At 41.8% G+C, this 12,731-nt stretch overlaps 1 long non-coding RNA gene across 1 annotated transcript in view; it reads right to left on the reverse strand.

Annotated features, from left to right (window-relative positions):
* Positions 1-3,527: 3,527 nt before the first annotated feature.
* The window catches only part of LOC119805933, a 112,652-nt gene continuing 103,448 nt past the window's right edge, over positions 3,528-12,731 (reverse strand). Inside the window, exon 4 of the long non-coding RNA XR_005284041.1 lies at positions 3,528-3,713. This is a non-coding gene — a long non-coding RNA (uncharacterized LOC119805933). The remainder of the gene's footprint in view (positions 3,714-12,731) is intronic.

Genomic DNA, 12,731 nt, shown 5'->3' on the forward strand with positions numbered 1-12,731 from the left:
CTCCTTTTAGATTATTTTGTAAAGCAAGTCTAGTGATGTATCTCTCAGCTTTTTCTCTCTTTCTTTCTTTTTGCCTGAGAAAGTCTTTATCACACTTCATTTTTTAAAACACAAAGTTCCTGGGTGTTGTATTCTTGTTCAACAATTTTTCCTTTTCAGGTTATTGAAGATATCACGACAATCCTTAGTTGCATGCAAGGCTTCTACTGCAAAATCTACTGAGAATTTTAGGTCTCTTCATGTGTGGAAATTAATTTTCCCTCTCCAACTCTCCATTAATATTTGATGGTGACAATGGTAAGTGTGTGTCCTTGTAGGGTCCTCTTGTTTGATGCCATTTGAAATTCTTGAGTCTGGATTCCTATTTACTCCCTCAAGGTTAGGAAATACATACTTTCTCCTCCTCCCGGTTCCCCATCCTATTTCTGCAACAGTAATAGTTAGCGTGTTATATTTGGTAGTAAACCATAGGCCTTCAAACAACCCTGGATTTTCTTTTCTTTCCACCCTTCAAAGTGCATGATTTAAAGCAGTCTAACTTCAAGTTCTCCCGCCATTTTGTCTGTCGGATATAGTCTACTATTAAAACCCCTCTGTTGACTTCCTTCAATTAAACTATGGTATTCTCATATACGGCTAACCTCTTTCCAGAAAGAATAAGTAACTGGTTCTGCAATGGAGTGAACTAAAAGAAAGGTCATGAAGTGCTGAACTCTGGCTCAGGCAGCAAGAAGACCATTAAGTTCCTTAGACCATGCCCATTGTGAGCCACTGGAGTTCGTTGGATTTCATCCCCTTGTTCTGTGATTCAGGAAGAGTTAGATGTGTCTAATAGCCTCTAACTTAAGAACCAATTAATTTAAGACATAGTCTTTGAATAAATTCTATTTAAATGATGGTCTTCACTAGGGATAGCTAAGCCCTCCTCTCCAAAAGAATTTGGGTGTCTGGAAAGCCTTTCTCTGATTTTATTATGCAGTGCCCAGGAAGGGTCCCTGCTCATGCATGACTCGGATCTTCTGACTGGCGGAATGTGGATGTTCTCCAGCTGCCCTGCAGAAGGAAGAGTGAAACAGCTTGGAGATTGCTTGCCAGCCAGATTGCTCCTGTCCTTCTCTTTAAATTGTATAGAATACCCTTTTGACAATCAATCCACTTCAAGTCCCCTAAACATAATAGCAGAATCTTCCACACTAAGCTCTTATTTAAATGCAATGCAATGTAATAATGCACCACCAGCAGGGAGGACATGCACTTTAATCGCATGCTCCTTGTCTTAAACCGATCTTACAAAACAAGTGTGGTAAACAACTGAGGGCCAGTTTCTTTTCAGTCAAGAGGATACGAAGAGTTTATTTAGAAGTATTACATTAATTTTTCCTCATTTCCTCTTCACATTTTGGAGGAGAAAATTAAAACAATGTTAATGGTGTGCTTTACAATGCCATGGAGAAGATTTTATAATACCCTGTCCACAAGGATCTAGTGTAAAAGATAGAACTAACTTGTAGGATGCTCCCCTACTGTGCACAACATCTTATTTTATATCCCCATGCTCACAGCAAAATAAAAAAAAAAATAAGCCGCTTTTCCCCATTTTGAAAATCTGTCAACAAATCATGTGATCACGTTAAGTACATACTTATATACAATTTATAGACAGTGAGTTTATAACACAAGTCTTGTAAAGCTTCTTGAAAGTTCCCAGTGTTGGTTGTTCTTATTTCTGTTTTCCTTTATATATTTACCATTTAGGTTTTACCTTTTATGTCCTCCAAGCATTTTAAAATCTGACTTTAAAATTAATATCTTTTAACGTCTGCTCAGTTATATCGTCTTTTGTGACGCCAAAGCAGTTTTGCCTTCTGAACCGAAAAACACTTGAGATTAGAGATATTATGCCTCATGAAGTTCTTATATCTTCCCATAATACCTACTTCATCGATCTGCACACAGTAGGCACTAAATGAATATACTTAGTGATTGGCTCAAGGGCCCTACAGATACTTGAGTTGGTAGCAGACATGCGAATTACTCCGTGATAGACTTTACTATCTCCTTCCTCTTTGTAGGGAGATGGAAATGGTTGTTAAAGAGACACAGCTGAGTGTTCAAGCTCCTTTATCATAATTCTTCTTAACAACTGTGTTCCTGCTCTAAAATTATTTGATTCTTGCCAAGAACTTATTTAGAGAAGCTATAAAATTCAATATCATTTCATCAAAGCATATTGTCCTTTTCCCCATGATTTCTATTTCCTCTTACACCGAATAAGAACTGGGTTCTTCAGAGGAAGCTAAGTGTTCTGTTTTAACCTAAACCTTAACGGCTGAACAAATATCTATTTCTCACTCAGGCTTTGTCCACATGAGTTGTGGGGGAAAGGCTGGCTTTGTTTCACATGGTCACTTAAGATGTAAACAAAGGGATGCTTCACTATCCCAACATGATGCTAGGAAGAGGGAGCTTAAAAGTCACATGCCACAACTCCAGTGGCTCAGACCAGAAGTAAACAGGTCTCCTGCACTTAATTATGAGTCAGAGCTTAGTCAAGGTCCCACCTATGGGAGAAGAACTGAGAATGAGCACCATCTGACGATGTAGTGACAACAAGCAGCTCGCTCATCGGAACAAGTACCCCATCCATCTGAATGTCACATGGCAATGATGTTAAAGAATTTTGGCTGTGGTGTGTGCTGCTTACCTTTGCAGTAAGGAATCACACACTTTAAAATTCCAAATTAACTGTTTTACTTGATTCAGGCTTTCGCAGTAAAGCAAGTATCTACTTAGAAATTAACCCATTTGCTTTCTTATTATTGAAGAGACTCTGCCCAGCTGGATCACGGTGAACATGGCTCTAGCAGTCCTTGCCCCTCTCTCCCGTTCGGTCTGCCTTGCTAAAGGCCTTTAGATTGCATTCCCAATGCTAGACACCAAGCTCTAGTACCTTATTCGGTCACTTCCTTCTCCTCAGACTGACTGCCAAGGTCCAGCTATCAAAGTATTGAAGTCCAGAAATCAAAAGCCTTCTTTGGTTCACCTAATTAACATGCCCAATTAAAACTAAACACCTTATCCTAACGAGGCTTCCTCTTGTACCTTTATAAACTGTCATTTTTCTATGTGCCACATCTGTCTTCTCTCTCTCCAAAAGCAGTCCTTTGTCCAGTATCCCTGCCATTTTTCCTTGTTCCCTTCCCCTTCTCCCTTGTCTTCTATCTGCTATCTTTGTCTCTTATTTTCTGCCCTCCATTCTCTGAGGCAAATAAATCTCCTTTGTGCTGAGAATGTGGTGGTCATAAGGGTCCTGATCTGATACTCTCTCTTCCAGTTATGCCTTGGGACTCACTGACAACGAATTTGCCTTGTTCCTTCTTCCCCTTCCTGCCAGAAGCACTGTTTTCTTTCCTTCTCTGTTCATTTGTTGCTTCCCAGGGTCTTTTCAGAAGCATCACAGTCATAGCACACTCGGAGAAGAAATGCTCCTCCCCCTTGTCAGGATGTTGTCCTGGGATTACCTTAGTCTCCTCCTTTCTCTTATTTTGATAACAGGATCTGATGCTGCCTAGGAGATCCTGTCCCTTTGTTCTTTGCTAGTATTCTTCCATCCAATGTCTTAGTTCTTGTTTGAATTAGAATGGCCAGGCCAGCTTCTAAAATGGATTGAATCCAGGGCACAGAGGACGGCCTTCAGATGTCTTCCTGAAAACCTGAGGAGAGATGTAGAAAAGCTTTGTAAAGGAGGTACTCCTAGAGAAAGATAGTGAAGATGAGAGCCGGGAACCAGATAAAGATGGACAGTATTGCAGGTACTCTGGAGCTCAGATGACCTATATCCTCCAGTGGGACCGATAGCTAAGATCTGTTTGTGGAAAATGACCTCTCACAGATCTTCAGGGGGGGACTGATTAGAGGGGGAAAGAGAGAGGGCTTTGATAGGATGAGCTTGGAAAGAGGTGGGCACATATATCCCTATTCATTCAATATTGCTAATAGTTTGTGTGTGCCCATATGCAGCTACAAATGGGAAAATAACCTAACTTACTGTGACTTAAATACAGGTTAGAAGGCATTGTAGCCCATGTCTGAAATCCCACCCCTCAGGAGGCTCGGGTGGGTGGAGAATTGCTGTGAGTTCCAGTCTAGCCTCATTACATAGGAAAACTTTATCTTTAAAAAGAGAGGGTATATTTATCAACACAGAGATATACATGTTTTAATTATTTTTATTTTTGATATTATAATTCATCATTTCCTCCCTCCCATTCTGCCCTGAAAAGTCTTCCATATACCTCTCTGTTCTCATGACTTTTTCTCATTAATTGTTGTCACATCTGTATGTATGAGCATTCCTAAATACATAAATATAACCTACTCAGACTGTATAATGTTTATTCATATGCACAGTTTTCAGGGCTGAACATTTGGTATTAGATAACCAATTGGCATGCTCTTATGTGGGAAAGACTATTTCTCCTCTGGCATTCATTAGCTGCCTATAGTTCTTTGTACAGGATTGGGGCATATAGGGCTTCTAGCATTAGCATGTCTGTTGTGGTCCTTGTTCAGCTCACACTTAGGCAGTCAAGTCGGTGAGATTGTACGGTCATAGCTCTGACATTTCCTAGGAGATACAATCTTACAGCAAACTCCCTGTTCTTCTAGTTCTTACAGTCTTTCCGCCCCTTCTTTCTCAATGATCCCTGACCCGTAAGAGCTACTGTTGCATTGACGTATTGATGTATCAGTTAGGACTGAACTCTACACCTCTGAATTTGATTGGTTTGGGTTTTCTATAATCTTATCCCTCTAATGCAAGGAGAAGTTTCCCTTGACAAGGGGTGAGGACTATACTAACCAGTGTGTATAACAATAAATGTTTAGATTGCAGTTAGCGATTATGTTGGTTTAGTAAAGTGGCAGGTATAGATATGACTCCAACACTGGTGATCTAGCCTAGGATAGTTGGCTAAGTTTTTGGTACCAGGCATGGTTTCCCTGTTTGAGTCTTAAGTCCAATTAGAGAGCTGTTGGCTACCACAAAGGTATACATGCCACCATTGCATCCTTTGGGTTACTATGTCATGCTGTTCATTGATGTGGATCATAGGCATCATAGTTGGCTAGGACTGCTGGCTTCTTTCCTTTGGAACCTTGCATGGTGCCCTCTTGGACCATGAAAGCTAGTCCTCAAGGAGGATCTTTCTAATCAATTCCAGCTAAAGGACATTTGGGCTCTGTGTCACATTTGAAATGCATTGTTATCTTCAGGAATATGGACTTAACTTTATCTCTAAGGGAAAACCAAAGAAAATATTAGTAGCCTGTAATGTTTGAGAGTTTCTTGGGCAACCATGGCCAACAACTCAAAATAGGACTTCTCACGCCTGGTATTGAGGTTTTTGTTAGGGAATAGTATATGTATAGTTTTAATGTTTGGGATTTACCCAAGCTGATTGGGATTTCTGAGGGCCGCTTGCAACAGCAACTATCTGCTAACTAATGCGCCCCTGATTTTGTTTATACTATCCTATGACTCATTTCTCCACTGTCTCTGCCCAATCTGTGTTGTAATTAATAATAATAATACATAAGGGTAGGGAGTTTCTAACAGGTCTTTTGGCTCAAAATTTGTATGGCTAAAGTATCCAAACCAGCATGATGGCTACATGCTAATAAGGTCCCCTGGCTCTGTTACAAAATAGCTTGGAAGTGAAAGGTGACTAGAAACATGCTGAGAGACACATGTGAGCAAGGAGGCAGGACAGCAGAAGAGGAGAAACATGCGGTTTTATGATATCCTACTCTTGCAGGGATTGCAAAGACCCGAGTCGTGCCAGGACAGCATTTGTTCATTCAAGATGAATTTCTACTAGTAAATACTAGGAAATAAGTAAAAACAGAATAGCTGTGTAGAATATTCCTTTATACTGTGTAACTGTGTGTCACTGTGATTGGTTGAGTAAAGAAGCTGACTGGCCAATAGCTGAACAGGATAAAGTTAGACAGGAGAGCCAAACTGAGAATAAAGGGGGAAAGAAGGGCACAGTCAGAGGAGTCGCCAGCCAGACACAGAAGCAAAATGTGTAAAAGATGAAGTAACAAGCCATGAGCCACATGGCAAACCATATATAAGAAATATGGGTTAATTTAAAATGTAAGAATTAGCTAGTAACAAGCCTGAACTCTTGACCAAGCATTTGTTATAAATATAAGCCTCAGTGTTTTTACTTGGGAGCTGCTGGCAGGACAGAAACTTCTGCTAACATACCTGTCTTTGAGCTTTGATCCTAATGAAAGAAGGCAAATATCTTCATTGTAAACAAACGTTAATAACCTTGTTTGTGAGATTCCCAGAAATTATGCTGGAAAGGAGTGAGGCTATGTTCAAGGTCATATATTGCCAAGACTTAAATATGGCTTGTTGTTTTAACTATGTGAGCGTGTCTTAGTTAAGGTTTCTTTTACTGTGAAGAAACACCATGACCACAGCAACTCTTACAAAAGAAAACATTTAATTGGGATGGCTCCCTTATAATTTAGAGGTTCAATCCATTATCATTATCATGGGGCATGGTGGTGTGCAAAGTAGACATGGCACTAGAGAAGTAGCTAAGAGTTTTTATCTTGAAGACAACAGGAAATGGTCTCCAACACTGGGTGTGACTTGAGCATATATGATACTTCAAAGCCTGCCTCCAAAGTGACACACTTCCTCCAACAAGGCCACACCCACTTCAGAAAAGCCACGCCTCTTAATGGTGATACTCCTTCCGGGGGTCATTTTCTTTCAAACCACCATTTTCTTTCAAACATGTATGTGTGTGTGTGTGTGTGTGTGTGTGTGTGTGTGTGTGTGTGTGTGTGCTGGAGAGAGATCAGCAGTTAAGAACACTTGCTATTCTTCAAAGGACCTGCACTCAGTTCCCAGCACCTGTAATGAATGTCTCAAAACTACCTGTAACTTTAGTTCCAGAGAATCTGATACCCTCTTCTGATCTCCCCAGGTACCCCTATACGTGTGACATTCACGCAAATAAAAATAAAAAATAGTGTAGTTTCTTAAATGGTGACTTTGCTTCTCAAAAACCATATTTAAAGCAAGATTACATTCCTGGATGGAGCGATGTATCATGTAGATGTGCCAAGATCTAGAGAAGGCAAAGCTAGGATGATGGTGGCTCTAAAACTACACCTGCTTCTCTAAGTTGGACTCCTCCACACGGCCACCTCTTTAGAGCAGTAGGAGGGTTGTCCAGTGACATAGGATGTGCCCAATCTCAGTACCCACCAAAGCAAACCCTTTCTGGATAAAAGTTGTTAACCATGAGGTAGAATTGTAGAGAGCTGTCTCCATTTTCTATGATGTTGAAATCAGAATAAATGACTATCATTCCTTTTCAGAGAGAACCACTGAAATAACAAAGACGAGGAAAGAAGGAAGGAAGGGAGGGAGGGAGGGAGGGAGGGAGGGAGGGACGGAGGGAGGGAGGGAGGGACGGAGGGACGGAGGGACGGAGGAAGGAAGGAAGGTCCCAGTGTCAGCTACTCTACAGATGATCGTGAAAACATATCTTCCAAACATACATTTATCCAGCCAATCAGTATTGAGCGCCTGGACCTGTCCTGTACCAAGAGATACAGTAGTGAGCAAAAGGGATGCAGTTGCTGCGTTCCTGATCTTAGTGCCCAGTACAGAGGCAGGAATCTGCACACATGTAAATAAAATTACCACTTTAGTGAGTGCTCTGGGGAAAATCAGTGAATACAGGAGGAAGCTAAACCACTTGGAGGGTTCAGAGATGGCTGAGACCTAGGGCAAGCTATTTAACCCGTCCATCCATCCACAGTGATTGCTGTTAAATGGAGCAGAAAATCCTTGCCACACAATGACTTTGAAGAATATAGAGTTTGTAGCAGGGGACTTTTTGTCTTTGTAACTTTGAGGAAGGTCACCTGACCTCTGTAAGCCTCAGTTCCCTCACCCCCCCCCCCATCTGGGAAGCACATGAAGTTCCTGTGTCGTCATGCTGTGAGCCATGTAGTTACCGGCATCCATGTAGAAAACACCCTGAATAATTAGAAAGAAAAACTCCACATCCGTTATAGTTCTGGTCTACTCATTTAAAAACCCCGGGTAGTTTGAAGAGACTGACAGACAGACAGCCATATAGAAGGTTTTGTGGTTATCTTCATCCTATTTGAGGTTACCAGGAATCCTGGGCTACGCATCCACAATAGGATCCTATGCATCCATGATAGGATCAAAGTGTCCTTCCTTCTTCCGTTCATAGTCACCTCCTTTTTCTCTTGAGAAACTGAAGGTTACAAAGGACATTTAAAAAGACACAAGACCATCTACGTCTCTGCCCAAGCAGTCACCAAATGGAAATCACAGCAGTGGCTCACCGGGATTCCAGAGGGGACCAGCTCAATATGAATGCAAATAATCCACGTTTCAAGCAGGATTATGGATATAAATGAAAGACGAAAAGCACATCAGGGTACCAATTCGTCACACATTTCCACACAAAAGCTCAGCCCTACTTCTCCGCTCATCTTTGGCCCACCCCGCTTCCCACTGCACTGTGTAGGTGAACGTACACAGTGCGGAGTGCGGAGGAGGATAAAGGAGGACAGAGAAACAGACAAGCAGGCAGACAGACTGGCGTCCAGAGCTGGCCATCGTCTCATCTGTTCCCCTCAGCCCTCTATGGTCTACCTGAACTCCTGGGGTCAGATGACCCCCACCAGAGCTTGTCTGTCACCACAGTGAGTGGAGTCACCGAGCAGCCAGCCACAGTCTAGCTGAAGCCAGCCCCCTCCCAGGTTTCCTATTATCTCGCATTTGTCCTGATACTAATGCAGCGCCTATGCTATCTCCCATTAGGTCAGGGCAATGAAAGCCAATGCCATTTTCGTGATGGCTTATGCAGAATTGCAGTAATTTGAAGCAAGCCTCTCTGGCCCTGCGTTTCCCTGTCTCCATGGCCCACACTGCCACCTCTTTCCCTCGCTGCCCTCCCCTCTCCAGCCTCTCCCTCCCCAAGCCCGTCTCTGTCTGTCCTCTTTTCAAACTGAATATATTGGGGCCCTGGCGGGCTGCCATTCTAACTGCACATTAGAAATGGTGGAGTTTTCCTCTATCTGATTCTATAAAATGAGTTCACCAGAAGGTGCAGACCCAGCACATTCGTGGTTTTTCCTATAAATTACTTTAACACTGTGTCCAATCATATATATAATTTCAGATTTTCAATTTCAACTCACTGCTGTGTCAGCACAGACTCCACTGATATGTCTAACATATTTAGCTTAAAATGAAACGGATGGCATTTCATTACCAGGAAGATAATATTTTTGAATATGTTTCCTGCATGGTGGGATCCATCATTATTCTGCCGCTTTATGTTCAGTGTGTGTAATAGCTTTTTAATGCTTTAGCGTATTTTATTTATACGTGTAATATTTTTCTAACACTATAGGACAGTTTAACTCATTGGACACATTAGAAAATCTTAATTGAATACTTTTAAATATTAGTAAAGGGGGAAAGACTGAACAAATTACCAAAATTTTTGTTTGATAGTTCATAAAGAGTAACAAAACTGGCAAAAAATATTCAACCCTGTTTCTTCTTCTTTTTAAATCTCTGCTCCTTAACCTCCTCTAGGTAGCCCCTACTCAGCAGTTTCCCCATAAATAAATACGTGTGTGTGATTTATAAATGTGTGTGTGCGCGCACGTGTGTGTATGTATGTATATATAACTTGGAGAGGAAATAAAAAGATAAAGAAAAATTCCCTGGTCCCTTGAGACTTAGAAACTGTCAGAGTGAAAGCAAGGAACACAAGAAATATTGAGCAAGTGGCAGTGTGCATGAAGAGGACACTCTGATTGGCTGTTGCTTCTGACAGTGCCGAAATCTAGCGGGTCCCTGGCTCCCTGACCAAAGTCAGGGAATGTTTAAAAGGAGACCCTTCTCAAAAGCTGTCATTGCAAAGAATTTGATTCACCTTAAAAACTTGCTGGTAGACAATTTCTGCAGGCATTTCGAATTAACATAGGTTCCAGAGAAAACACTTCACCGTTCTGGTTCTTTCTATCCGTGTATACCTCACACCTTGGGAAACGCCTGGAGTCCGGGTTCCCACTCCCCACTGTGAGTCACAGCCGCTCAGGAGACTCTGGGCCGCAGCACCCAGCCACAAGCGCCTGCTGTGGGGTCATTCTACAGGAAAACCGGTGCGAAATCACTTTGCCTCTGAGCCAAAGCTCCGCTTTGCCTGTATTTAATGCACAGCCCTTATCTCTAACTGCTGCCCTCCTGGGAAGGCAGAAACAGACATGAATTCTAATTCTAGGCCACTTCTTAGCACCAGGGGGACCCTGAGGAAGTTGCTGCAGTTCTCTGGAGCACTATGCGTTTATCTGTAAAACTGAGATAATAGCTCTTGCTTCCCAAGTTGTTACAAGAATAAGACATCATCCCCCTCGTAGGCCCCCAGCCCAACCTGCCCACCCCGTGCTTACATTGCAGATGCACAACTGCTGTTACAGTTATAATTAACAAATCCCAGGGACAATAAGCAGCCCAGCCCGGGTTTTCTCTCTTCTCTCTCTCCTCCAGGTTCTCCCAACTAAAGCTGAAGAATGGAGGGTATGTGCTGATAAAAGTGTCCCTCTTCAGCAAAGTTGTCACTGTTACAGGATGCTATTTACTCAAACAAAGCTCGTTTAACAGTAAAAATGCTCCAGATTTAGCCTGGGTATATTTTCTTGAGTTTTCCAGCTAACTGGCTTACTTTTTCTCATTTTTAAAAGTTCCAAAAGGGAGCCAATGTGTTCAAAAGTTCTTGTCACTTCTTGCTCTTGGAGCTGAGAAAATTGTGCTCTCGGAAAAAATGGTTGTAAGCTTTTTCCTAAGGACCAGATAGGAAATAATTTCAGCTGTGTTATCTAGGTTCAAAATCAACTATGGAAAACATAGATTGAATAAGCAGAGCTATTCTCCAACCAACTTAATTCACAAAGTGTGGTGTGGCAAGTTTGTGGACCAACTTTGGCTGTGGGCTTCTGTGAAATTAAATGAAATACCTCCTCACTTCAAAAAAAAAAGAATCAGGGCACAGCACAATCTGAACAAAGCAACACCAAACTCCAATAGTATAAATAACTCAACATCCAATGTCTGGGATTCACTCATGATCTCCTGGGCTCCTTGTTGATTGTTACTGCTTTCTTATAGAACCCAGGACTACCAGCCCAGGGGTAGCACCACCCATGATGGCCTGAGCCAGCCCCATAAATCACTAATTAAGAAAATGCCTTATATGCTTGCCTACAGCTGGATCTAATGGAGGCATTTTCTCATTTGAAGTTCCCTCCTCTCCTGTGACTCTACTGGCTTGTGTCAAGTGGATATAAAACTAGCCAGCACAGCCTCTGTTACAGATGCTTCAAAGTTAACCTAATTTACTGATGCATCATTAAGCACTTTTGGTGGACACACAAAAAAAAATCACAAGCAATGTATTCTCCAAGTATCTGTTGTGATCAGCCACAGCTAAAAGGCAGAGGATGAAACAGATAAAGCCTACATCACCATACATTTACACTTTAGTAGCATGGAGCAAACAATATGCAATTAAGCTAGCAAAGTACAAGATAAACAGATTTCCTAATAAATACTAATGGTAAACAGAAAAGTTGGTGTGGCAGAAAGAAAGAGCCTAGAGGGAGTCATAAGAGAGTGACCTCTGAAGAAAAGAAGATGAACTGATATTTGGAAGGAAAAGAGTGCTGTTCTCAGTCCTTTGGCAAGCTAAGAATGACAACACACAAGTCAAAAGTAAAACAGGGTTCAAAAAGTAGAAGAAATTACTGGGCGGTGGTGGCGCATGACTTTAATCCCAGCACGCGGGAGGCAGAGGCAGGCAGATCTTTCTGAGCTTGAGGCCATCCTGGTCTACAGAGTGAGATCCAGGAAAACCAGGGCTACACAGAGAAACACGGTCTAAAAAAAAAAATAAAAAAATAAAAAAGTAGAAGAAATTGAATAAAAACCAATGAGACTAGAATATTAGGAGATGGCAGCCACTTGGAGAGGCAGATTTGTCTAAATACCAGAACTAGACTTTGTTCTCACCAACAGAAAAGTGTTTGCACTGGTTAATTCCCAGTTATATTATTTATTGACTGCTGTGGAAACTGCATCTCCAAGTGACCCCATGAGCCAACTACAGAAGAAATTTGAAAAATTCCTCATCACCCTGTAAAAGGCTTCCTCTGAAACCCCAGGTTCCTGCCATATTAAGGAAAGATGGAAGTTGCCTGGTTAGGCACGTGCAGATTGGTATTGCCTGCCTTGAAGCTGCTCTTCAGGGAAACAAATTGGGAGCTACTTAATAATATTCCTCTTCAAAGTTATATGGTGCTTTTCATCTAAGAATATCAGAGCACTCCGATGCAATTAAATCATTAATCCTCATGACAACTCCATCTAGAAAGTATCTGCTTTATTATCAGCGAGAACACTTGGCATTTCAGGGCTCGCTGTGAGGACGCTTTTCAATCACATGCAGGTAATTAATGCACATAGCACATTCGGGAGGCAGGTCAGCATTCCGCTCCCCGGTTACAGATTCAGAAACTGAGGTCACAAAATGGCCAGGCTTTTCCCACCAAGTAACCCAAATGATTGTACAATCAAAAATTAGTTACTGCTT

The sequence above is a fragment of the Arvicola amphibius genome, chromosome 1 (genome assembly GCF_903992535.2).
Source record: "Arvicola amphibius chromosome 1, mArvAmp1.2, whole genome shotgun sequence".
Classification (NCBI taxonomy): domain Eukaryota; kingdom Metazoa; phylum Chordata; class Mammalia; order Rodentia; family Cricetidae; genus Arvicola; species Arvicola amphibius.